The 27,887-nt window shown below is 44.4% G+C and overlaps 2 protein-coding genes and 1 pseudogene across 7 annotated transcripts in view; 1 reads left to right on the top strand and 2 right to left on the bottom strand.

Moving 5' to 3' along the window:
* Positions 1–1,615, bottom strand: part of STAG1 (STAG1 cohesin complex component) — a 417,614-nt gene extending 415,999 nt beyond the window's left edge. For all 3 annotated transcript variants that reach the window (XM_074405880.1, XM_074405879.1, XM_003930952.4), the window contains exon 1: positions 1,391–1,615. The gene's annotated coding sequence lies outside the window, so the exon portion shown is untranslated. The remainder of the gene's footprint in view (positions 1–1,390) is intronic.
* Positions 635–27,887, top strand: part of SLC35G2 (solute carrier family 35 member G2) — a 90,249-nt gene continuing 62,996 nt past the window's right edge. For all 4 annotated transcript variants that reach the window (XM_010341580.2, XM_010341581.3, XM_074405887.1 and 1 more), the window contains exon 1: positions 635–755. The gene's annotated coding sequence lies outside the window, so the exon portion shown is untranslated. The remainder of the gene's footprint in view (positions 756–27,887) is intronic.
* On the bottom strand, positions 24,215–27,241 carry LOC101043771 (polyribonucleotide 5'-hydroxyl-kinase Clp1-like; annotated as a pseudogene).

The raw sequence follows: 27,887 nt of genomic DNA, 5'->3' as shown, positions 1-27,887 counted from the left end.
AGGAAATAACATTTCTGCTTCTTTCTATTCCCTATTCCCTGCTTAGTTAAAACTTTTGAGTCTGAATTCTTCATACATTATGAATATAAGAACGTACATTATATTACCATACAATAAACAAGTTGTTTTTATTTTAACTGTTCTGTGTATTTCCCTAAGTGCTTCACCATGAGAATGTGCAATTTTCTTAAAACACGAGGAACACTAAAATGTAGAGTTACATTCAAATTCCACATAAGTTACGAATCACACAACTTTGTGCCAATTCAGATATTTTCTCGTGTAAACACTATTTTTGCTAAGATGCAAAATACAGTCCTTCTAGTCAGAACCATGAGAAAGAACAAACCATCTTAACAGCAACTTTAACAGCAAATAATTCTTTATCACAAATTGCAGTTTTTTGTCTTGTCCAAAACCATCCCCAGACTTATACGCCCGGGGCACGATTCCCTGCAATGTGAAGAGAATCGATAACATTTCAAATGTGGGTAGATGGGGGTGACTGACAGTCCTAAAACCTAAAAATTTCTTAGGACCCATACAAGAAGCACCCAGTCCGGACCCTGCAAACGAGGCTCAGGTCCAACTCCAAGCATTCCAGCTTCCCACCCCGCCCCCACCTCGAGAAAGGAGGGAAAACAACTTTTATTGGCCTCGTTTCTCAGGGGACTGGCAAACTAGCGGGGCAGTGCTTGGGCCTGGACACGTTTCATAAGGAGGCCCCAGTCGCGGACTCAGAGAGCAGATAGCTGGTAAGCCCGGCATTGACGCCCCATCTCCCCCAGCCGCCACCCCCAGCCCCACCCCGCCAACAAGAAGCGTGGGCCAGCCACCCCGCCGCGCGACCCCCCAGGCCCCTGCGCTGAAGCGAGCTCGTTGTCATGTGACGCCGCCGCCGCTAAAACACCGCAGAAACGCAGGTCGGCGGGCGGCGGAAGGCATTCGCGCCAGCCCGCCTCGGCCCGGCCCCGCTGGGCGCGGGCGACTCCCGAGAGCCCGGGCGGGGGGGGCGGAAGGCGGGCTTGGCGGCGGGCCCGAGCGCGCCACAAAGGCTTCCGCGCCTGTCGCCGTAGTGCCCGGGCGGGCGGGGGCAAAATTTTCGGGGCCCGCGAAAGGGGTGGCGAGCGATGAAGGCGCCAGGGTGTCCGCCGCGCCCACAGCTGCTTCTCCCGGCACTCGGACGGCCCACGACCGCCGCGCCCCGCACAGGCCCGCGCGGCCTCCCTCCCCCGCGCGGGGCCCGCGCCCGGCCCGCCCGCTTCCCGCTCGCGCTCTCTCGCTCTCGCCCGGCCTCCATCTTGGATCGGCGCTTCCAGCCCCCGCGCCGCTGCCGCCGCATTCCCCCTCTTTCCCGCCCCCCGCCGCCGTCGCCGCCGCCTGCACTCACCTCAGCTGCCCATCCGGGCGCCACCGGCCGTCGACCTAGTTTCCCCCCAAAAGTCTCCGGTGTGTTATTCCCGATGTGGGGGGGTTGTTACGGGGTGGTCGCCGGGGGTTCAGGAGCGGGGGCCGCGCCTTCAACGGAGCTGCAATCCTAACCCGCCATCTGGTGGCATTTTCCACACGCCAATGGCGCCGCTGCAGACTTGGGTCCGGACCGCCCTCTGCTGGCCGCGGTGCTCACTGCCTTGCTGACGGGACGGGCCTGCCCGGAAAGGGGAGGGAGCTGAGGCGCGAGCTAGGGGCCGCGGTAGGGGCGCGCGCAAACGCTTTCCTGTGGGGATTGCGCGCACGCGCACCTGCGGGGCGGGAAACGTGGCCTCTGCGTGGCGGCCCCGCCCCCACGCGGAGCGCTCGCGCAGCTCAGCCAATCGCGAGCGGCGTAGATTTCTAGGTGAGGGCGCTATGGAAGGTTCTTGGGCCGCCCAAGGATGGCCACGGTGGCGCCTGCGCGTCCGGCTCGCCGAGTTGCCGCCCGCCATTTTTGGAGCTTCTTGGAAACCTAGGAAGGAGCCCAACCCGGGTTCCTTCACCGAGGCTCCTCCCTAGGCCTCAGGGCCGGCGCTCTCCTCTGTCCCCGCCCGGTTGCTGCTGCCCCCATCCGCTGCTCTCGAGACGCGCTGCGGAAGTGCGGGGGCGAGGCCAGGCAGATCCCTGCTCCCACTTGACTTGCATTTAGCGGGGGCCTCAGAGCTTAGCATTGTATTAGCGATTTACAGTTGACAAGCGCTTTCACTAGGCGAGAGTGAAAAGGTTTCAAAGGAAATGTTGGGGACTTCCCTCGCCGTGAATCTAGACGAAACCCTGCCCGCCCCAGGCCGATTGGCGTCACCCTGCCTCTAAAGCACATCCTTTCCGTGGTGCCGGCTTTGCATAAGGCGGCAGCATTGGCTAGTTTGTGAGAAGAGAATATAACTAGACTGAGAAAATAGACTCGGCTGTGAAGTTGGATTTTTCTTCCACAACCTAGGACTACTTTCAGTAGCTCCGAAATAGACATGAGAATCTTAGCCTTCTAGATACCAAAAGAGAAATAATGACTAAGGTGAAATCATGAACAAACTATTTTATGTTGAATGTCACCTCTTCCCTGATCGCCACCTGCCCGTCCATGGCTATGGCTCCTACCTTTCACCTGCTTGCAAGTTTTCACTACAAAAGTGAATCCTTACTCTCTTGGATCATTACCCCATGTATGACTAACTTCTCTATCGCTATGGCCAGCTCTATTTCAGTATATAATCGCTCAACTGTAGTCTTCAGGGCCATTCTGCAGTAGGTTACTCCTATTTGTAGTTTCTCTTCCAGGGGTTACAAGATGTGTGGCTTTTCGCTGGAGGCAGTCATAACCAGATCGGGTATGAATTTGTGACCAGACTCCTACTTACAATTTTACTGAGTTTTTTCCTAATCTCTGGCTGATTTCCTATCCTATTCTCCACAAAGATTTTTTCCAGCTTTCCATGTTATTAAAGATGCCAGTCCCAGTCCATACTAATAGATAAATTCATCCAGTTTCCTGGGGTCTATGGAACTCCAACTCCGGTTTGACGTTCTCTCCATCGTAAAGTATCTGTGACCACCTCCTGCTCATGATTTCAAAACTTCTAACCAAACTAACCCAGAATTCTTTTCCTTCTCTACAAAGCCAATCCCTCTGCCTGAAACTATGTATGTCATCCCTTTCCATCTCCTCCTCCCACCACTGCTTTCCTAAGTATCTTATGTGGTAAATACCTTCTTATCCACTGGCTTCTTCCATTCAACTTCTCAGAAGTTTCTGTTGCCTTGGCTGGGTGCGGGGGCTCACGACTATAATCCCAGAACTTTTGGAGGCCAAGGCCGAGGGATCACGAGGTCAACAGATCGAGACCATCCTGGCCAAAATGGTGAAACCCCGTCTCTACTAAAAATACAAAAATTAGCCAGGCCTGGTGGTGTGCGCCTGTAATCCCAGCTTCAAGAGGCTGAGGCAGGAGAATCGCTTGACCCCAGGAGGTGGCGGTGGCAGTGAGCTGAGATCACTTGACTGCACTCCACCCTGGGCGACAACAGTGAGACTCTGTCTAAAAAAATAAAAAGTTTCTGTTGTCTTTTTTTATTCAGTACTCTTACTCCTTTCAGTTGCTATACTATCAACCTTCCTTTCATTGCCACATTTCTCAAAAGAAACAGTTACAGTTTTCACCAGTCCCTATCCCTTCCCTGAAACCCTTTTTGCCTTTCTAAGACGCTTCCCTGAATCTACACCTACCTAGTTTGCTGGTCTTCCAATTTCTTTGCTAGCACCTCCTCTTTCTTCAATCTGTTCTCTACTACATGCCTTCTCTTAGGTCTCCCAAAATTAATCTGTTCCTGATTTTTCCTTAACTGAGGTTCCTCGTGTTCAACTACTTGCCAGAAAGCTGCAGTTCAAAACTCAACACTTAAAATAATTCATCTCTCTTACTTGAATTTCCTAATATATCTTAACATTGTAATTTTGGCATAGTGTAGTGATTAAGAACATGAACTGTGAAACCAGACGACTCTGGAAAGCTATGTAACCTTAGGCAAATCTCTTTGTGTTTCAGTTTCCTCAACTGCAAAATGGAAATAACAGTACCAATCTCATAGGGTTGTTATGAGTATTAAACTATTTAATATTTATATATTATAGAAATGCCATCAGCATTATTACATTTGTTGTTTCTGATCTTCCCAAGAGGGTTTTTTTTTTTTTTTTTTTTTTTTTCCTAATTTAAGACTGGCCCCATTGAGGATTTGAACCAGCAACCTTGCAGTTGCAGGCTCTATACCTTAACTACTGTGCTAACAGGCCACTTGTTTCTGATCTTACTAAAAACTTTTTAGCATTTTTTTAAGTCTGAGGACATGGGTAATCAACTTTCTAAGTTTATAGGAATCTAAAATTCTATTTTGCCCTCACACTTAATAATTGAGCTAGTGTTTATAAATAATTACATAGTGCCCTAGGCTCTAAATTATAGGGCCAGACTTTATTCTTTTCTTTCAAAAAAGCCTATATTCCATCTTACCTCATTCAAATGACTTGCTTTTTCTTCTGCTGCTGCCATTCTTATTCAAACCCCTCTTCCCATTCATCCTCCCACTGCCTTACACCAAAACTATTATAATAGCCTTCTAAACACTTCTCCCTTCATTCACCTCCCTTTTGTTTGTTTTTGTTTGTTTGTTTGTTTGTTTTTGAGACAGGGTCTTGCTATGTTGCCCAGGCTGGAGTGCAGTGGTACAATCATAGCTCACTGCAGCCTCTAACTCTTAGGCTGAAGCCATCCTCCCACCTCAGCCTCCCAAGTAGCTAGGTCTAGAGGTAGGTGCCATTGTCCCACCTCCCTCTACTCCATACTCCTGCTTCACCTCAGTTTTAAAAATGCAGCATTGTATACCTACACAAAAGCATCCTGTGATTCCTGTGGTTTAGCAGATATCATCTAGCTGGGTGCAGTGGCTCGCGCCTATAATCTCAGCACTTTGGGAGGCTTTATGCTTTATCAAAAAATAAATAAGGTTTAAAAAAATTAAACTTCAACTATATATATAACTTTCAGAATTACTACGAATTACTGATTAAAATAATCCTCATCCTAGCCCAGCACAGGGGCTTACGTTTATAATCCCAGCACTTTGAGAGGCTGAGGCCAGTGGATCACCTGAGGTCCAAAGTTCGAGATCTCGCCATTCCACTTCAGACTGGGCAACAACAGCAAAACTCTGTCTCAAAAGAAAAAAAAAAGATATCATCTAGAATAGTAAAATGACATTCAATGTATGCCTTGATCTTTTTTCATTTTTTTCTCTATTTTGCTATAAATTATTCACACTAGCTGACCTGTCTGATTAATCATAAATGTAAGTGAAGGGCAGATTCATTCATCCTTTACCTATCTGGTAAGATAAAGTAATAAAGGTCCCATAATATGTTGACTTTGTTACAGAATTACACATAAAGGCAGAGGCTGCTTTTACAAAATTCCTTTTTTTTTTTTGAATGTCAACTTCCTGAGCTTTTACAGAATTCTTGATCAAGATTTCAATTCTCTTGGCAAGGATTTTCAAACACACAATTTTTATTAACAGCTTCAAATAATACATATGATCAAAATATTATTGAGGCACAGAAAAATGATTCCCCAAAATTTAGCATGCCGAGTGCTTTGAAAATTGAAAGGTCTGAGAACCAAGGTCTCTTCCTGACCTTTCTCTGTCTCCCCGATCCTCTTTCTGGAAGCACCAAGGACACACTCTTTGGAATTTCCTTATTTGACCAAGAAAGCTTTTTTCCAAAAGAAATGCAATGTTTGGCCGGGCGTGGTGGCTCAAGCCTGTAATCCCAGCACTTTGGGAGGCCGAGGCGGGTGGATCACGAGGTTGAGAGATCGAGACCATCCTGGTCAACATGGTGAAACCCCGTCTCTACTAAAAATACAAAAAATTAGCTGGGCATGGTGGCGCGTGCCTGTAATCCCAGCTACTCAGGAGGCTGAGGCAGGAGAACTGCCTGAACTGAGGAGGCGGAGGTTGCGGTGAGCCGAGATCAGGCCATTGCACTCCAGCCTGGCTAACAAGAGCGAAACTCCATCTCAAAAAAAAAAAGAAATGCAATGTTTGGCCGGGTGCAGTGGCTCACGCCTGTAATCCCAGCACCTTGTGAGGCCTGGGTGGGTGAATCAGAAGGTCAAGAGTTTAAAACTAGCCTGGCCAAGATGGTAAAACAACGTCTCTACTGAAAATACCAAAAAAAACACAACAACAACAACAAAAAAAAATTCAGCTAGGCACGATGGCAGGCACGTGTAACGCCAGCTACCGGGAGGCTGAGGCAGGAGAATCGCTTGAACCGAGGAGGCAGAGGTTGCAGTGAGCTGAGATCACGCCACTGCACTGTAGCCGGGGTAACAGAGCAAGACTCCATCTCAAAAAAAAGAAAAAAAGAAAGAAATGCAGTGTTGGCTGGGCGCAGTGGCTCACGCCTGTAATCCCAGCACTTTACAAGGCCGAAGCCTGGCCAACATGGTGAAGCCCTGTCTCTACTAAAAATATGAAAATTAGCCAGGCATGGTGGCATGTGCCTGTAGTTCCAGCTACTCAGGAGGCTGAGGCAGGAGAATCACTTGAACCCTGGAGGCAGAGGTTGCAGTGATTATAGGCGTGAGCCACTGCACCAGCAAGTGCCCCCCAATTAAAAAAAAAAAATCTTTATAGAAATGAGGTCTCACTACGTTGTCCAGGCTTGTCTGAAACTACTGAACTCGCAATTCTCCCTACTTTGCTTCCCAAGGTGCTGAGATTACAGGTATCAGTCACTGCACCTGGCCTAATGTGACTGTTGCCAGTTGATTTTTCAGCAAACTTTCAGCAGAGGGAAAACTTTTCCCTTTGTTATTACATATAAAAGTTTTCCCTTCACCCTTACAATATAAAAAAGGATATACTTCATCAGACACTTGCCCATCAGAACTTGATTTCAACTCAATCTCTTAGCCAACCTGGTCCAAAAGTAGATATTTAATGTTATAAATGAAAAAAAAAATGCATTCTGTAGCCTTTGAAATGGGAAGACATTGAACAAGGGTTCCAATAGTTTATTTTAAAAGACTTTTTATATAGTGTTGTTTTACTGGGAGCTTTAGATTGCTTTTCTTGTTTTCCTTGCAAACATACCAAATCGTGTTTCTGAAAATGCATTAGCTATAATTGACATTTATTAACCAATAGCATGAAAAACTTTGCCTTATAACATAAAGAGTTAGTTTCTGATTGTGTAGATGGCACAGTTCCTTTAAAATTTGGGCCAGACTTCTGTGTTTTTTTCTCTCTCTGGACAATTTTAGCACAAAAAATATTTTAATTATGCTATTGGCCTTATAGTTCTGCTTAAAGTAAGACATATTAACTCAACTACTTTTGCATGAGGATAATGGTGATACTTCTTGCATAGGACTTTTAAAGTAAAATTTGGGCCAGACACAGTGGCTCATACCTGTAATCCCAGCACTCTGAGAGGCCAAGGCTGGTGGATCACCTGAGATCAGGAGTTTGAGACCAGCCTGGCCAACATGGTGAAACCCTATCTCTACTAAAAGACAAAAATTAGCCGGGTGTGGTAGTACACACCTGTAATCCCAGCTACTTGAGAGGCTGATGCAGGTGGTAGGAGAATAACTTAAAACTCATGAGGCAGAGGTTGCAGTGAGCCAAGATGATGCCACTGCACTCCATCCTGGGTGACAAAACAAGACTCCATCTCAAAAAAAAAAAGTAAAATTTGATTCATTATTCTTCCCTTTTCTTCCCCTTTTGCAGAGTTCCAGGTGCAACTACTCAATATCTAGAGCAAAGAGAGGTCTTCTGATCAAGCTTCCTCACCTTTTTCCACAAACCCTGTGTTTCAGGGATCATGACCACTGTCTCATCTTAATCTCCCCCAAATCAAGTATTCTTCCTTTCCATTTTTCACTTAGTCACAAGGCATTTGTTTTTTCTTACATTGGTAGATCTTTGCAAATATCAGAAATAATTTTCCCTTCTTTTCTACTCTTAAGGTGTGCAACTAAGGCAGTAATAGGCCACAGTGTCCTCTCTACTGGATTTAAACCATGATTTTTCCTTTATTTTTTATGCTTATTTTTATTTTTTATTTTTGGAAAAAGAGGCTCACTCTGTCACCCAGGCTGGAGTGCAATGGCGTGATCTTGGCTAACTGCAACCTCCGCCTCCCAGGTTCAAGCAATTCTCCTGCCTCAGCCTCCAGAGTAGCTGGGATTACAGGCACCCATCACCACACCCGGCTAAGTTTTGTATTTTTAGTAGAGATGGGTTTTTGCTGTGTTGATCAGCCTGGTCTCAAACTCCTGACCTCAGATGATCCACCCGCCTCGGCCTCCCGAAGTGCGGGGATTACAAGCATGAGCCACTGCACTCGGCCTAAAAACACTGTTTTTTCTAAAACTGAGCAATCAGCCAGGCACAGTGACTCACACCTGTAATTGCATCACTTTAGGAGGCTGAGGCAGGCATATCTCTTGAGGCCAGAAGTTCAAGACTAATCTGGGCAACATAGGGAGACCCCTTCTCTACACAAAATAAAAAATTAGCTGGGCAGGATGGCATACACCTGTAGTCCCAGCTGCTTGTGAAGCTGAGGTGGGAGAATCGCTTAAGTGAGCCATGATCATGCCACTGCACTCCAGCCTAGGTGACATAGCAAGACCCTATCTCAAATAGGCAGGCAGAGAGACAGACCAACAGACGGATGGATAACTAGATCAATAAATTCTGCCCCATTTTTGGTAATAAGATGGTAAAAGGAATCCAGAATACCTTCCCTTTCAGAATCAGTACACTTAACCTAGTTACAGGCAAAAACTCCATTCTCAAAACGCAGAGGATCAGAACTGCTCAATTTTTTTTTTTTTTTTTTTTTTTTTTTTTTTTTTTTTTGAGACAAGAGTTTCGCTGGTTACCCAGGCTGGAGTGCAATGGGACAATCTCGGCTCACCGCAACCTCCGCCTCCTGGGTTCAGGCAATTCTCTTGCTTCAGCCTCCTGAGTAGCTGGGATTACAGGCACGCGCCACCATGCCCAGCTAATTTTTTGTTTTTTTAGTAGAGACGGGGTTTCACCATGTTGACCAGGATGGTCTCGATCTCTTGACCTCGTGATCCACCCGCCTCGGCCTCCCAAAGTGCTGGGATTACAGGCTTGAGCCACCGTGCCCAGCCTCAAATGTTTTTTAAAAGGAATTCTCACAGGCAGATGGCTGGAACTAGTGTGGGTAAAAGCTAAGAGTTCTAATTATTTAGAGTCAAGTACCAGTAAAACAACCGTTTTCTTAGTCCAGGTTTCTTGGTGTCCTTCAGATTTCACTTCATTGCTTATTTCAAAAGACCTGAATGAGGCCTGGACTACTTTGGGAAATCATTCTTTTTTGGGGGTGAGGGATAGAGTCTTGCTGTGTTGCCCAGGCTGGAGTGCAGTGGTGCGTTCTTTGCTTACTGTGGCCTCCACCTCCTGGATTCAAGCGATTCTTCTGTCTCAGCCTCTTGAGTAGCTGGGATTACAGGTGCACACCATCACACCCAGCTAATTTTTGTATTTTGGGTAGAGACAGAGTTTCACCATGTTGGCCAGTATGGTCTCTAACTCCTGACCTCAGGTGATCCACCTACCTCAGCCTCCCAAAGTGCTGGGATTGCAGGGATCAGCCACGGAGCCAGCATTCTTGATAGAATAGATATCTAAAACATTGTTTCCATATAGGCAGAAAAACCGCCTCTAACTTTATTTTCAGTGAAAGAGATGCACAATGGCAACAAATAAAAGGACACAAAATAAATTGTAACAAATCAAACAGGACAAAAGAACTTAAAGTGAAAAGCAACCAAGCTTCATCTTAACTCTACCTCCAGGGCCACTCCCCAGGGACAGCATCTTTTACATGTTTTTGTTGTTTGTTTGTTCGTTTGGAATTACTTCAGTATTTCTAAATATGCTCATATTAACTTTAGACAGTATCTAATGACTCCCTGCTCTAACTGATAAAGATTATGTTAATACTCACTGGTCCAGTATTTAACATTTACATTGTTTGTGTCTTTCCTTGGTTTTCTTTTCTTTGTAACTTATTTTTTTGAGACAGAGTCTCCCTCTGTTGCCCATGCTGAAGTGCAATGATGTGATCTTGGCTCACTACAACTTCTGCCTCCCAGGTTCAAGCAATTCTCCTGCCTCAGCCTCCGGAGTAGCTGGGACTACAGGTGTGAACCACTATGCCCCACTAACTTTTGTATTTTTAGTAGAGATGGGGTTTCACCATGTTGGTGAGGCTAGTATCAAAGTATCAAACTCCTGACCTCATGTGGTCTGCCCACCTCAGCTTCCCAAAATGCTGGAATTACAGGCGTGGGCTACCACACTTCTTTGTAACTTGAATAATACAAGATAAAACACTAGATAACATTTCAACTTTAGATAGTATTACAACTCTCCACTATTAACACCACCATTCTTCCTTCACACCTTCTAATCCCCTCCCTTAAACACAGGAAGTCTTTTGTGTTTTGTCCATAGGTTGACACAGTTAAGAGCTAACTTCCAGACTAAGGAGGGTGCTAGGATTACGTTTTCTTTTACAAAACCACTGAACCACTGAAAACCGTTAGAAAACCACTCAAATGAAAATGCAGAGAGCATCAGGATCAAATGGATTATATTCCCTTATTAACAATTGCCCAAATATCTGTGCTTCATATTTAGATCTCAAACAGGCTGGGCACAGTGGCTCATACCTGTAATCCTAGCAGTTTGAGAGGCCAAGGTAGCAGATCACTTGAGCCCAGCAGTTCAAGACCAGCCTGAAAAACCTGGTGAAATCCTGGCTCTACAAAAAATTAGTTGGGTGTGGTGGCACACACCTGTAGTCCCAGCTGCTCAGGAGGCTGAGGTGGAAGGATCATTTGATCCTGGGAGTTCGAGGCTACAATAAGCCATGATGGCACCACTGTACTCCAGCCTGTGTGACAGAGAGAGACTCCATCTCAAAAACAAAACAACAACAAAAAGCAAATTTCCCCATCTCTACTCAAAATAAAAAAATTAGCTGGGTGTGGTGGCAGGTGCCTGTAATCCCAGCTACTTGAGAGTCTGAGCCAGAAGAATCACTTGAACCCAAGAGGCAGAGGTTGCAGTGAGCCAAGATTGCACCTTTGCACTCCAGCCCAAGTGACAAGAGTGAGACCACATCTTAAAAAAAAAAAAAAAAAAAAAAAAAGCAAACTTGTATAGCTTTGTTTTTCCTGAAGTTTCAAATTGCCTTTTGCCTCCTGTATATTTTACCTAATTTATCATATCAAGTTTTCCCATTTACAGAGATAATCTCTCTTTTGCCCCCTGCCCCCTGATATATGCCCCTAAAGAACGTTGGGCCTTCTGCCTCCATTTAATCTAATTGTTCCTTAATTCTGCTGTACCACTAAAAACTTCCCTTTACTGCACTCCAAAGTTAGAGCCATTCTTTTCTAGTGTCTATGTCTTCTATACGGTTTGGCTGTGTCCCCACCCAAATCTCATATTGAATTGTAGCTCCCGCAATTTCCATGTGTTGTTGGAGGGACCTGGTGGGAGTAATTGAATCATGAGGGGTGAGTCTTTCTCATGCTATTTTCGAAATAGTGAATAAGTCTCATGAGATCTGATGGTTTTGTAAAGGGGAGTTTCCCTGCAACAAGCTCTCTTGTCTGCCGCCATGTAAGATGTGCCCTTCCCTTCTACCAGGATTGTGAGGCCTCCTCAGACACATGGAACTGTGAGCCCATTAAACCTTTTTCTTTTGTAAATTACCAGTCTCTGGTATGTCTTTTATCAGAAGCATGAAAATGTACTAATACAGTAAATTGGCACCAGAAGGGTGGGGCACTGCTGAAAAGATACCCTAAAATGTGGAAGCAACTTTGGAACTTGGTAACAGGCAGAGGTTTGAACAGTTTGGAGGGCACAGAAGAAGGCAGGAAAATGTGGGAAAGTTTGGAACTCCCTAGAGGCTTGTTGAGTAGCTTTGGCCAAAATGCTGATGATGATATGGACAATGAAATTCAGGCCGAGGTGGTCTCAGATGGAGCTGGAGATAAAGAACTTGTGGAAACTGGAGCAAAGGTGGCTTTTGTTATTTTTTAGCAAAGAGACTGGCAGCATTTTGCCACAGCCCTAGAGATTTGTTGAACTTTGAACTTGAGGGAGATGATTTAGGGTATCTGACAGAAGAAATTTCTTTTTTTTTTTTTTTTGAGACGGAGTTTCACTCTTGTTACCCAGGCTGGAATGCAATGGTGCGATCTCGGCTCACCGCAACCTCCGCCTCCTGGGTTCAAGCAATTCTCCTGCCTCAGCCTCCCGAGCTGGGTTTACAGGCAGGTGCCACCACGCCCAGCTAATTTTTGTATTTTTAGTAGAGACGGGGTTTCACCATGTTGACCAGGATGGTCTCAATCTCTTGACCTCATGATCCCTCCGCCTCAGCCTCCCAAAGTGCTGGGATTACAGGCATGAACCACCGCACCCAACCCTGCCAGAAGAAATTTCTAAGCAGCAAAGCATTCAAGAGGTGACTTGGGTGCTGTTAAAGGCATTCAGTTTTCAAAGGGAAACAGAACATAAAACTTCAGAAAATTTTCTGTCTGACAGTGAAACAGAAAAAATCCCATTTTCTCAGGAGAAATTCAAGCAGGCTGCAGAAATTTGTATAAGTAACAAGGAGCTGAATTAATCACCAAGGCAATGGGGGAAATGTCTCCAAAGGCTGGAAGCGGTGGCTCACACCTGTAATCCCAACACTTTGGGAGGCTTAGGCAAGTGGATCACTTGAGGTCAGGAGTTCAAGACCAGACTGGCCAACATGGTAAAACCCCGTCTCTACTAAAAATACCAAAAAAAATAATGACATGGTGGCACACACCTGTAGTTCCAGCTACTTGGGAGGCTGAGGCAGGAAAATCGTTTGAACCCAGGAGGTCAAGGTTACAGTGAGCTGAGATTGCACCATTGCACTCCAGGGCAAGAGAGAGAGGCTCCATCTCATACCAAGTATAAAATAGGCAACTGCTTCTCAAAGTCAGCTGATTAGCCCCACAATGGCTAGTATTACTAAATCTTTTTTCTTTTTTCCTTTTTTTTTCTTCCCATGAGGGCTGTTATAAATCCAGATTTTTATGTAAAGTTTTCTGATGTTTTTATTTTATTTTCGAGACGAGGTTTCACTCTGTCACCCAGGATGGAGCGCAGTGGCACAATCTGAGCTCTCTGCAGCCTCAATCTTCCAGACTCAAGAGATCCACCTGTCTCAGCCTCCAAGTAGCTGGGACTGTAGTCACGTGTACCACACCTGGCTTCTTCTTTTTTTTTTTTTTTTTTTTTTTGGTAGAGACGGGTTTCTCCGTGTTGGCCAGGCTGGTCTTGAACACCTGAGCTCAAGTGATTTGCCTGCCTCGGCCTCCCAAAGTGCTGGCATTGCAGGTGTGAAACACTGTGCGCTGTCTCAAGCTTTTCTTTTAATTAAGGATTTCTTCTGGCTACTGAGTTTACTGTTGGCTAAGTCTTTAGTACTTTCAGAATTGCTACATTTGCAGAGAGCCACCTTGCTCAAAGTTAGGTTCCTTCACAGACCCATATACAATTGTTGATAAAAGTGAAAGTCTAAGAGGCCAGGCATGGTGGCTCCTGCCTATAACTAGCACTTTGGGAGCCAAGGGGGTGTGGATGGCTTGAGCTCAGGAGTTTGAGACTAGCCTGGGCAATATGGCAAAACCCCATCTCTAAGACAATAGAAAAATTACCCAGGTGTGGTGGGATGTGCCTATAGTCCCAGCTACATGGGAGGCTAAGGTGGGAGGATGGCTTGAGCCCAGGAGGCAGAGGTTACAGTGTGCCAAGATCACCCCACTGCACTCCAGCAGCCTGGGCAACACAGCCAGATGCTGTCACCAAAAACAAACAAACCCACTGAAAAAAAAAAACAACCTGAGAGTGAAGGTGTAAGATAAGAGCTTGACCATCTTAGCTCCATCTTAGCCCAACTTGGGACAACTCTAAAAGTCAATTCTAACATCCCAGACTCCCTATATGATCTGCATAATCTCACTCTGCCCAATCCTGCTTCCTTCCCCCGCTGTTCCACAAGTGTTAATTCCAAAGGCACTCCTTAATAAATAACCTGCCTGTTAACTTTTGTTTCATAATTTGCTTCCCAGGAATCCAACCTATGACAGTTGCTGGCAGGAGTGAGGTCTGAGAAAGCAGGCACTAAAATGGGGTGTTGGAGCATGATCACTAGCTGCCCACCTGACAGTGAGAACCCCTATCACAAAATTACAGTCCAAATTGTTAAAACTTTCATGCATGGTCAGTTGAATTGGTACACCAGTAAAAGAGTATATATTTACAGATATGATTTATTAGGCATTTGAGAAATATAAGGGAAATAGCAACTATAAGGATGATGGAATTGGGTGGTACTATGGACTGAAATATGTCCCCCAAAATATGTATGTTGAAACCCTAGTCCCCTATGTAATTATATTTGGAGATAGGGCTTTTAAGAGATAATTAAGGTTAAATTAGGTCATATGGTTGGGGCTCTACAGGCAGTGCTCGACTTACTACCACGGTCGGGACCGCGGAACGGTCATAACACGATTTGGTCGTAAGTTGAGTAGGCTATATGTACAGTTGAAATGGTGCATGCGGAGTTGGCAGTGCTGCCAGAAGCTGGTCCGCACTGTCGTACGCCCAGCTGGGCAACGTTTGCGCTGCCATACGCGGAGCAGTCGTGACTAGCGATTGTGGTCGTAAAGTCGAATGGTTGTAAGTTACATGGGTCATTAAGTTGATAGGACTAGTGGTCTTGTAAGAGGAGAAAGAGATCTCTCTCTCTCTCTGTGTTTCTGCATGCATGCCAAGGAAAGACCATGTGAGGACAAAGCAAGAAAGTAGCTATCTTCAACACAGGAAGAGAGCCCTCACCAGGAACCAAGTCAGCTGGCACTTTGAAGTTGGACTTTCTAGCCCCTCAAACCGTGAAAAACAAATTTCTGTTGTTTAAATCTCCCAGTGTATGGTATTTTGTTATAACAGCCCAAACTGACTAAAGCAGACCAAGACTATTGTTTAACCAGACTGATGCACTGGAAAAAAGATAATGAAAAGTTGAACCTATTGGTTCATTGAGAATGATTAATCACCAAGTGAAAACTTGAGGGTCTACCTAGTAGCTCACAAAGTGGCTCTCATCTCCAGCAGTGGGGATACAGAATAAGCTAAAATTTAAACTTAGAGTAGCTAAGCTCCAGAGAAGATTAACTTTCCAATCAAGACAGGTGTATCAAGATAAGGTCAGGGCCCTAGTTTGGAAAGAATGGTGCTGGACACATTAGATGAGGACATTCCCAGAAGTGGCCCACCCTCTCTGCACCATTGCTCAGAGATGGTGCAGAAACCTCTCCCCATCAAGACAACAAGTATTGTCTGGATACAGTGGCTCACACCTGTAATCTCAGCACTTTAGGAGGCTGAAGTGGGAGGATCACCTGAAACCATAAGTTTGAGACCACCCTGTGAAACAGGGAGACCTTGTCTCTACAAAAAATTTTAAAATTAGCCAGGCATGGTGGCACATATATGTGTTCCCAGCTACACAGGAAGCTGAGGCAGGAGGATTGCTTAAGTCCAGGAAGTCAAGGATGCAATGAGCCATGCTTGCACCACTGCACTCCAGCCTGGGCAACAAAGTGAGACCCTGTCTCCAAAAACAAATAAATAGATAGATAGATAGGCCAGGTGTGGTGGCTTACGCCTGTAATCCCAGCACTTTGGGAGTCTGAGGAGGACAGATCACCCGAGGTCAACAGTTCAAGACCAGCCTGACCAACATGGTAAAACCCTTTCTCTACTAAAAAAAAAAAAAAATACAAACATTAGCTGGGCATGGTGGTGGCCACCTGTAGTCCCAGCTACTTGGGAGGCTGAAGCAGGAGAATCACTTGAACCTGGGAGGCGGAGGATGCAGTGAGCTGAGATCGCAGCACTGCACTCCCGCCTGGGTGACAAAGCAAGACTCCATCTCAAAAAAAACAAAAATAAAACAAAACAAAACAGTACTGTTGAAGGAATGGTGGAAATAGTGCCACTCTGCTATGGTTTGAATGTGTTCCCCAAGAAGTATTTGTTGAAAACTTAATCCCCCAATGCAATAACGTTGGGAAGTGAAGCCTAATGAGAAGTGATTAGGCCATGAGGGAAGAGTGAGTGAATTAATGCTGTTATCTTGGTAGTGGTTTTGTTATAAAACAAGGAGTTTGGATCCTTTTTACTCTGTCTCGTACACTTCCACCTTCCCCATAAAATGAGGCAGCAAGAAAGCCTTGCCATATACCAGCCTTTTGATCTTGGACTTTCCAGCTTCTAGAACTATAAGAAATACATTTCCATTCATTATAAAATCACCCATTCTGGCTAGGCTAAGTGATTCACACCTGTAATCGTAATCCCATCTCTTTGGGAGGCTAAGATAGGAGAGTTGTCTGCAAGGTTGGAGGTACAGGTCCCCAAAAGGAGTGCAGTTTTACCAGTGAATACAGCAAGACTCCCACTGAGCTACAAGGTATGGCTCTATCAGCCTGGGCCCTTTGCGTTCTTTGTGTCCAGGGATAGCAGGCGAAAAGAAGAGTCACCATTCTGGCATCAGGGAAAGATTATGTAGCAGAACCATGGAATGCCTGGCATTTAGGTAATCTAACTGTGTACCTTCTGGTGTACAATTTTTTTCAATTTTTGACTATAAACAGACAAGTATAGCAACCTCAGCATGAGAAAGGAATAGGGACTAGGAGTTCATAGCCTTCAAAGATGAGGGTCTGGGTCATGCCACAAGGTAAGCCACTGAGGTGATAGCTCAAGGTAAGGGGAATCTAAACTGGATACAGGACAAGAGAGACAATGAGTATCAGTTGTAGCCCTGAGACTTGTAGCAATAAGAGCTATAGTTTGTTCCATTAATCTTACTTTTCTAAATGTCCTACAGAAAAAAGAGGTCTATCCTAATGCTGGTATTGCTGCTTCTAGAAAACATATGAAGGCGTAGATCTGAACAGAACAAGACTATAGTGGACACTGTGATTGCTGCTTAGATCCACCTTCGATGAAGGATTATCCCAACTTCTGGGAATGCTATTAGCTCCTTCAGGGATTGCCTCAGATGCAGAGAGACAGGCCCCTTCCCAAGATGACTCATATCCGATGATTGTTGTTAGAATAAAAAGGCCTGATTGACAGGGTGCAGATGGGGTGCAGGGGCTCATGCCTGTAATCCCAGCACTTTTGGAAGTCAAAGGCAGGCAGATTACATGAGGCCAGGAGTTTGAGACAAGCCTGGCCAACATGTCAAAATCCCATCTCTACTAAAAATACAAAAAGTAGTTGGGCGTGGTGGCGCACATCTGTAATCCCAGCCACTCAGGAGGCTGAGGCACAAGAATTGCTTGAGCCTGGGAGGCAGAGGTTGCATTGAGCCAAGATCATACCACTGCTCCCTGGCCTGTATAACAGAGCAAGACTGTCTCTAAAATAAAATTTAAATTTAAATTTGAAAATTCTCCCAATTTGGGAGAATTTAGAGGGACCATTTCTGTTCCAGAACTTTCTGTGAGGTCAGCTGAGGCTAACGTTGGACTTACAATCCAACATAACTTCTCTGTCTGTTCAATTCTGCTTCCTTCCCCTCTTCTCCACAGATGTTGATACTAAGAGCACTTCCTCTCAGAATCTGCTTTCCCCAGCACCCAATTTGAGATATCCATTTTATATCCTTATAATAGATTATGATGTATTAAAAGATAACAATACTTGCATATTACCTATTGGCTTAGAAAGAAACCCAAAGTACATTAAGTTCAAAAAAAATCAGGTTAATATAAACTAGGAAAAAGTTTGGATACATACTTTAGTGTTAACAGTGAATACATGCTGCGTAAGGTGGCTCATTCCTGTAATCCCAGCACTTTGGGAGGCCAAGGCGGAGAGATTGCTTGAGCCCAGGAGTTTCAGACCAGCCTGGGTAACATGGCAAAACCCCATCTCTACAAAAAATTAGCTAGGCATGCTAGCATGTGCCTGTAGCCTGTGGTTCCATCTATCTGGAAGGCTGAGCTGGGAGGATTATCTGAGCCCAGGAAGACTAGGTTTCTGTGAGCAATGATCGTGTTACTGCACTCCATCCTGAGTGACAAAGTGAGACCCTGTTTCAAAAAACAAAATAAAAGAAAAAAACAACAATGAATATAATACTTTTTATTTTCCTTTTTTTTTCTTTTAATTTTTTAGAAAGTCTCACTCTGTCACTCTGACTGGAGTGCAGTGGCTTGATCTCAGCTCACTGCAACCTCCACCTCCTAGTTTCAGTCGATTCTCCTGCCTCAGCCTCCCAAATAACTGGGACTACGGGCACCCACCACCATACCTGTCTAATTTTTATATTTTGCACCACCACACTGAGTTAATTTTGTATTTTGGGTGGAGATGGGGTTTTGCCATGCTGCCCAAGCTGATCTCCAACTCCTGGACTCAAGTAATCCACCCACCTTAGCCTCCCAAAGTGCTGGGATTACAGGCATGAGTCACCTCGCTGGACCTAAATTTCCTTTGTTTTCTGAACTTATATATTTAACATGTGTTATGTTTATATTCAAAAAGTACAGCAAAGAGATTTTCATTTTGGAAAATCGAGCTTATAGCGAATAGATGAATAGATAGTCTCTTAAACAACTGGGATAGTAAATTGGTATAAACATTCTAGAAAATAATTCTACCATATATGAAGATCCTTAATTCCCAGTAATCTTACTTTAAGGAAATTATCCTGAGAAAATACTAAAATAGAATTAAATATTTATTTATTTATTTATTTATTATTTATTTATTTTGAAGATGGAGTCTTGCTCTGTCACCCCGACTGTAGTGCAGTGGTGCAATCTCTGCTCACTACAACCTCCACCGCCTGGGTTTAAGCAATCCTCCTACCTCAGCCTCCCGAGTAGCTGGGACTACAGACATGCCACTGTGTCCAGCTAATTTTTGTATTTTTAGTAGAGACAAGTTTCACTCTGTTGGCCAGGCTGGTCTTGAACTCCTGACCTCAGGTGATCCACCTGCCTTGGCCTCCTGAAGTGCTAGGATTACAGTTGTGAGCCACTGCACCTGGCTTGGGAATTAAATAAATTAATAGAATTAAAATCATACAAAAATATATATTACAATTTTATTTCTTATTTTTAATATTAGATGGAGTCTCACACTGCCACCCAGGCTGATGTACAGTGGCACAATCTCAGCTCACTGCATCCTTCATCTACCGGGTTGAAGTGATTCTCCTGCCTCAGTCTCCTGAGTAGTTAGGATTACAGGTGCGCACCACCATGCCCAGCTAATTTTTTGTATTTTTAGTAGAGACAGGGTTTCACTATGTTGGCCAGGCTAGTCTCAAACTCCTGATCTCAGGTGATCTGCCCATCTCAGCCTCCCAAAGTGCTGGGATTACAGACGTGAGCCACGGTGCCCAGCCTACAACTTTATTATTTCTAGTAGCCAAAAAGGAAAAAAAAAAAGTACAGAAACAACATAAATGATGCACATACATGCACATATATATGTGTAAATATTTATAGCTATTCAAAATATGGTTTTAGGCTGGGTGTAATGGCTCACACCTGTAATCTCAGCACTTTGGGAGACAGAGGCTGGCAGATCAACTTAGGTCAGGAGTTAGAGACTGGCTTGACCAATATGATGAAACCCCATATCTACTAAAAATACAAAAATTAACCAGGCATGGTGGCATATGCCTGTAGTCCCATCTACTCAGGAGGCTGAGACAGGAGAATTAGCTGAACCCTGAGGTGGAGGTTGCAGTGAGCTGAGATCATGCCACTGCACTCCAGCCTGGGCGACAGAGTGAAACTTTGTCTCAAAAAAACCCCCAAAACCGTGTATGTGTGTATGTGCATAGTTTTAGAAGAATGTTTATTGGCGTGAAAAAATGCCAAAGAAAAAGACTGGTAGAGCATATATGAAAGTGTTAACAGTATATTTCTGAATATTAGAATTGTAAGTCATTAAAAATATTAATTTTTTCTAATTAAAAAAAGCAATATACATGCACACGGTTAAAAAAGGAAAACTACATTTCAAAAGGATATATGAAGGGGAAGCTAAGCCCTCCTCACATTCCAGACCACTATATACTTCGCCAGAGGCACCAGTTCTACAGATTTCAGAAATATTTTGTGCCCATATTAGGACAAAAGTATATAATTTCTCTTTTATAACCCTCTCCCCTCTTTTTTATACACAGATGAGAACATACTATGACATTGTATCACACCTTTCTTTTTTTCTAATGACTGAGCTTGGAAATTATTTATCTATATGGTATCTCCATTGTTTTTATGGCTGAATAGTATTTCATTGTATGAATGTACCAAATAGACATTTATTTTGCTTTTAGTCTTTTACTATTAAAACATTCTTTTTTTTTTTTTTTTTTTTTTTTGAGACGGAGTTTCGCTCTTGTTACCCAGGCTGGAGTGCAATGGCGCGTTCTCGGCTCACTGCAACCTCCACCTCCTGGGCTTAGGCAATTCTCCTGCCTCAGCCTCCTAAGTAGCTGGGATTACAGGCATGCACCACCACGCCCAGCTAGTTTTTTGTATTTTTAGTAGAGACGGGGTTTCACCATGTTGACCAGGATGGTCTCGATCTTTCGACCTCGTGATCCACCCGCCTCGGCCTCCCAAAGTGCTGGGATTACAGGCTTGAGCCACCGCGCCCGGCCTATTAAAACATTCTTATACATCCACCTTTTCATGCACATGGGTGTACACATGGAGGAAAAATGGAATCTCTGGGTCAAAGGGTTTTTTAATTTGTGTCAATTTAAAATTTGTATTAATATTTTGAATTGCCCTTTAAAGAGATAGTACCAATTTATACCCCCAAGCTACAAAAAACCAAAGCAGGATACAAAACTATAAATGTATATGATTTTATTTTTCCTAAAAAATTAAATTATATGAACTGAGCACGGTGGCTCACACCTGTAATGTCAGCATTTTGGGAGCCTGAAGAGGTGGATCACCTGAGGTCAGGAGTTCCAGACCAGCCTATTCATCATGGTGAAACCCCATCTCTGCTAAAAACACACACACACACACACACACATACATACACACAAAGTAGCTGGGCATGGTGTGTACCCATAATCCCAACTACTCAGGAGGCGAAGGAATGAGAATTGCTTGAACTCAGGAGAAGGAGGTTGCAGTGAGCTGAGATCATACCACTGCACTCCAGCCTAGGCAACACAGTGAGACTGTCTTTAAAAAAAAAGTTAAATTATACGTTATGAATACCAAAAACACCAGAAGAAACTATGCAAAAATAGTAGCACTAGATTTCTCAAGGTATTAGAATTATAGGTGATATTTATTCTCTTCTTTATATTTTTGTGCATTTCCAACTTTTCTATCATAAACGTATATTATGATAATCAGGATAAAAGAGCTGGGTACTATGACTTCATGCCTGTAATCCTAGCCCTGTGGGACGCTGAGACAGCCGGATGGCTTGAGCCCAGAAGTTCAAGACCAGACTAGGCAATGTGACAAGGCTCTACTCTACAGTTTTTGGGTTTTTTTTTTTGAGACGGAGTCTCACTCTGTTGCTCAGGCTGGAGTGAAATATCAAGATCTCAGCTTACTGCAACTTCTACCTCCCGGGTTCAAGTGATTATCCTGCCTCAGCCTCCTGAGCAGCTGAGACTACCTGCGTATGCCACCACGCTTAGCTCATTTTTTACGTTTTTAGTAGAGATGGGGTTTCACCATGTTAGTCAGGATGATCTCGATCTCCTGACCTCATGATCCACCCACCTCAACTTCTCAAAGTGCTGGGATTACAGGCGTGAGCTACCGTGCCTGACCAGTTTTTGTTTTTGTTCTTGTTTTTGTTTTTTAATTAGCCAGATGGCTAAGCCTTCCTGAAGCATGTCCCTCAGGAGTAAGAGGGTGCAGTGAGCTGTGGTCACACCACTGCACTCCAATCTGTGTAACAAAGCAAAACCTTTTCTCTTAATAATAATAGGCCAGACATGGTGGCTCATGCCTCTAATCCCAACACTTTGGAAGGCAAAGGTGGGTGGATCACCCGAGGTCAGGAGTTTGAGATGGAAGCAGGAAGAGTAAGAAACAAACCTCTCAAACACCGAACTGAGGAGGGAAGTGGCTTTTTATTTGGCTAGGAGCTGCACAGGGGACTACAGCCTCATTCACCGAGCTCCCCAGGAAGCAGCTTCTTTCCCCTTTTATAGGCTTAATGCTAAATGAGAAATTGAGGTGAAACTATGTCATTGTCCATTGACTGGACGTCCGACCTTACAATCTTTTGGCTTCATTGATTTGCTAGTTCATTTGCAGTTTGAGTGGGAACCGGCGGAGGAGGGGGCTTACAGACATAAGACAAAGGCAGTAAATTATTAGTTGGCAGAAGTGTTTCCAGGAGGGAGCCTGGGCCGTGGCACATAGGTCGGGGTGTGACCCAATGCTGGGCTCCAGCAGGTTAGGAGTAACATTGATTTGCAACTCTTTCAAGGCTTACAGATAGCAGAGATGCTGGGAACCAAAAAGGGAGTCATTTTCCCAGCTCTCTGGTATTTTGTTTCTTTTTTTCACCCTCCTTCCCATCCGGAGAGGAGGAGGAGGTGGAGGCTGGGAAGTGGGAGGAGGGGCGGGGGTCTCACCTCTCAAGACCAGTAGAAACCCTGTCTCTACTAAAAATACAAAAAATTAGCTGGGTGTGGTGGCTGGCACCTCTAATCCCAGCTACTCAGGAGGCTGAGGCAGGAGAATTGCTTGGACTGGGGAGGCAGAGGTTGCAGTGAGCTGAGATTATGCCATTGCACTCCAGCTTAGGCCACAGAGCCAGACTCCCTCTCAAAAATAAATAAATAAATAAATAAATAGTGAAAATAATAATCAGAGGAAAAATATCTTTTTAAAACTATAGTATGTTATATATTTTCACATATTTATTTCTAGAAACTGAATATAATTGCAAACATTTTATATTTTACTTCTGAGGCTATAAAATAATTGCATTTAATTTATTACAATGTACCATAAATAGATGACATAAAATACTAATATTGATATTATTTTTAATGGCAAAAATATCTATTAAAATTAATTTTTTAAAGTTTGAACTTTATTGGAGAGTCCCTTTAATTCACACTTTCATCCTAGATGAATGAGTAAGTACCACATATGGAATATAAAGCAGTGATGTTTAAAAACCACATAGGGCCGGGCGCGGTGGCTCAAGCTTGTAATCCCAGCACTTTGGGAGGCCGAGGCGGGTGGATCACGAGGTCGAGAGATCGAGACCATCCTGGTCAACATGGTGAAACCCCGTCTCTACTAAAAATACAAAAAATTAGCTGGGCATGGTGGCACGTGCCTGTAATCCCAGCTACTCAGGAGGCTGAGGCAGGAGAACTGCCTGATCCCAGGAGGCGGAGGTTGCGGTGAGCCGAGATCGCGCCATTGCTCTCCAGCCTGGGTAACAAGAGTGAAACTCGGTCTCAAAAAAAATAAAAATAAAAAATAAAAAATAAAAAAATAAAAACCACATAGTAGGCCGGGTGCGGTGGCTCAAGCCTGTAATCCCAAGACTTTGGGAGGCCGAGGCGGGTGAATCACGAGGTCGAGAGATCGAGACCATCCTGATCAACATGGTGAAACCCTGTCTCTACTAAAAATACAAAAAATTAGCTGGGCATGGTGGCACATGCCTGTAATCCCAGCTACTCAGGAGCCTGAGGCAGGAGAATTGCCTGAACCCAGGAGGCGGAGGTTGCGGTGAGCCGAGATCGCACCATTGCACTCCAGCCTGGGTAACAAGAGCGAAACTTCGTCTCAAAAAAAAAAAAAAAAAAAAAAACCCACATAGTAACATAGTGAAAGAAATGCAATTCTTCAGGGTCTTGGAGAATTCAAAGTGGCATCTTAGGTGCTCCAAGAAACCAATGACAGTCTCATGGTTTTCCTTTTGGTTCAAGATTAGAAGAGTCAGGTTATCACTACCTGTTTTTTGAGGCAAAATGTATTCTTTCTACCAGTCCACAGTTTACTGGTCAGATGGCCCTAGCAGTCTCTTATCTCAGCCCATCTGCCTTTAGGAGGGTGAAAGTCTCTATGTCCCAGGCAGCAAGGCATCCTGCTGATCTCTGCTTCACATCCATGAACTGGATATCCATGATGAGAAGGAAGTTCTTAGGCAGTGGGCCGGGGGCTAGAGACAGAACAGTAAACACCTGATGCTCTGCATCCACACTGGTCACCACAATGAAGCCAGCTACACTTGTCTTGAACAGGTCCTCCTCTTCCCCTCGGCGGTGCTGACACTCAGTAGATGGTGCACCATATCTCGGCCAGGAGTGACAGGTACTAGCTTGAGCTGATTGTCCTCCTGAGACATGCCCAAAGGTAAATAGGAATTTGGGATGGTCAGTGCCCCAACTTTGTAGATTTTCACATCTGAAAATCTGACATTGAAGGCACGATAGAAACAGCCTTAGAATCCATAAAACTACTCACAGATAAGAAGCTCATCCCTACATTCCCGCCAGAAGTCCTTGGAGCACTCCATCACACCCCCAGATTTAGGGAGCAGCACAGTGTGTACAAAGTGGGGGAAGTCCCGTTTCAGTTCATTGTACAGTGGTTCTTGATCCAGAACCACAACAACATTCACCTCAAATGCTGAGGCTGCATGCACCAGAGCCTGGAAACCAGAGACCTTGACCCCGCCACTGGTGTTAATGACACAGCCACTCACAGATGCCCTTCGATTCACCCCACACCTTTGTTTGAACACATCTGCTAAACAAGATGTAATCTGATTATAAAGCTTGCTGTTGGTGACAGGAGTGGTGGAACCAAAATGATACACCAGAGGGGCCTGGATAGAGAAACCTTCTTCTACATCTTTAGGCTGCTCAGTGTAGAGGGCCCCCGTGGTACCAGAGATGGACACAGAACCCTGGCCCACATCCAGCTCCACATAAGTGGGACGGTGGCCTAAACACACTGCATAGTTGAACAGAAGGCGACACACTGTAGACTTACCCACATGAGTCGGGCCCACTACCATCACTCGGGTGCCTCGCTCTTCTTCCTTTTCTGCTTGCCTCTGCATCTGTTCCAAAGTTGTGGGAATGTTGAGGTAAAGCAACATGGGAGTGTCCTTGGAGACTTAAGCCACCTCAGTGCGGCTGCTCAGTTGCACGGAACAGCCACGCCAAGTGAAAACAGCCACCTTCACACCAGCATCAAAGGTGAATTTCTTGTTTCAGGTCAGCTCTGTACCAGAGATCCCTGCCATGCCAGTCAACAACTCCAACTGAACTGACTGGGATGCCTCCACCTCAAAGCAAAGTTCTGTTTCTCCCGCTAGTTAGAATCTAGTGGTCGGCTTCTTGTCATCATTAGCCTCTCCTCCAGTCTCTCCTGTGTAGCTGCTGTGCCTGCACAGCCAGGATCCCAGAAGGTCCTCCCCATATTGATATTTAAATAATGAAAGAGCTATAAAAATAATTGCATCTAGGCTGGGCACAATGGCTCATGCCTGTAATCTCAGTGCCTTGAGAGTCTGAGGTGAGCAGGTCACTTGAGCTTAGGAGTTTGAGATCAGCCGGGGCAGCATGGCAAGACTCCATCTCCACCAAAAAAGAATTAAAAAAATTAGCTGGGCGTGGTGGTGTACAGCTGTAGTCCCAGCTACCTGGGAGGTTGAGGTGAGAGAATCACCTGAGCCCAGGAAGTCAAGGCTGCAGTGAGCTGTGATTGAGACACTGTACTATAGCCTGGACAACAAAATGAGACCCTATCTAAATAATAGTAATAATAGTAATTGAGGCTGGGTGTGGTGGCTTACCCCTGTAATCCCAGCACTTTGGGAGGCCAAGGTGGGCAGATCACTTGAGGCCAAGAGTTTGAGACCAGCCTAACATGGTGAAATCCTGCCTCTACTAAAAACACAAAAATTAGCCAGGTGTGGTGGCCCATGCCTGTAATCCCAGCTACTTAGGAGGCTGAGGCTGGAGAATCGTTTGAACCAGAGAGGTTGCAGTGAGCAGAGATCAGGCCACTGCACTCCAGCCTGGGCGACAGAGCCAGACTCTGTCTCAAATAAATAAATAAAATAATACTTGCATCTAATTTTCACATCTGAGAAGATTATAACTTAGGGCTAAAACAATCAATGATCCTTTTAAATGAATGGTCACTAAGTATATATGCCGTAATCAGACATGTAGAACTGGAAATGGACCATCAGACCAAAGTCCATGAGGACTCCCGCTACTATCAGTCTCCAAGAATCTGTACGTGCCTTCCCAGAGACTGAGACCAATATACACTGTGAGTACTAAAAGGAATTTCCCTTCTCGTAGAAGTCAGGGAGAACCTGAGGATGGAGGAGTTCCCATAAGTCATTTATTTAACAAAAATATTTAAGTGTTTATTATATGTAAAGCACCACGTTAGGTGTTAGGAAGACAAAGATGCACAAGACACAGTCCTTGGCCCCCTTAGAGATGTCTATTCTAACAGAGGATAAACACACTAAACAGTTAATTATGTAATAACTTCTTATAGATGAATGACTAATTATAGAAATACTAGGTATATAGTAAGCATTCTGTTATATTAATTGTTATAAGTGCTATGAAAAGTACAGGATTCTATGAAGCTACATAATTGGGGCACCTGACTAATGTGAGGATTATCAGAAAGGCAACTTCAAAGACAAAATGCTTTAACTGACATCGGAAGAAGATAGGTTGCTGAAGTGGGGGACCACTTGTACAAAGGCCCTTATCAGTAAGGAACCTGGAGCATTAAAGGAAGGCCAGTATGGAGAGAAGGCAGAAAGCCATGGGAGAATGCACAAAGCTCTGTGTCCACTCTGGTCCTTCTCCAGCCACTCACTTGTCATTGGGTGAGGAATTCAGTGTCATGGGGACATGCCCTTCTGAAACCTGCATCACCCTTCTTGCTAGAACACATTCTGGGTTCCCTGAAATTCCCAGCCCAAATGTGTCTGAGCCTGCTTCCAGGGCCTGTGCAGCGCTCTTTCCTGGTCTGTTCTTTTGAGTGTGGACCTGGTTACTGATATGCATACTCCTGGGCCCAAAAGTTGTCTAAAGGGCAGCTATTTATCAGGGATGTGGAACATGCAGAGTTGTGTGAGCATACATGTGTAAGTGAGGTCCCTGTGATGCTGAATGGAACTTGGTGTGATGAGAGACGTAAGAGCCAGAGCTTGGGGCTCATCTCTCCCAAACCAGAAACTTTGTGTCTGAGAGTTCTAAATGCAAACCTGGCCTTATAGGGAGTTATGAAGATATGTTTGTCAAAATAGGATATTATATATCTTAAAATTTCTTCATCAGCTTGCTTTAAAACTTTTAAATATTTAAAAATTTAGTATATCAGCCTGTATTTGTGTTCTTGTTTCAGCCTGGTAGATGTCAGGAATGAGCCTGACTATGTTTGTAAGTCTTATTTTGATCTTTATTCTAAGAACAATCTGAGACAATTAAAGGGCTGTAAACAGAAGAATGATTTGATCAGATTTACAAAGATTGCTAGTTGCTGTGTGGATAGTGGATCAGAGATAGATCAGAGAAGATGTACGAAGATCTTAGGAGTAGTTTAGGCTAGAATGGAAAAGACAAGTATAGTAGTGGCAGAGACATCAAAAAGTCTCTTTAAGTGATAATTTGGCAGTGACAAAATCCAAGAGACAAAATAATTAATAATCAC

Source organism: Saimiri boliviensis, chromosome 9 (genome assembly GCF_048565385.1).
Source record: "Saimiri boliviensis isolate mSaiBol1 chromosome 9, mSaiBol1.pri, whole genome shotgun sequence".
Lineage (NCBI taxonomy): Eukaryota > Metazoa > Chordata > Mammalia > Primates > Cebidae > Saimiri > Saimiri boliviensis.
This window is presented reverse-complemented; position numbering and strand designations above follow the sequence as displayed.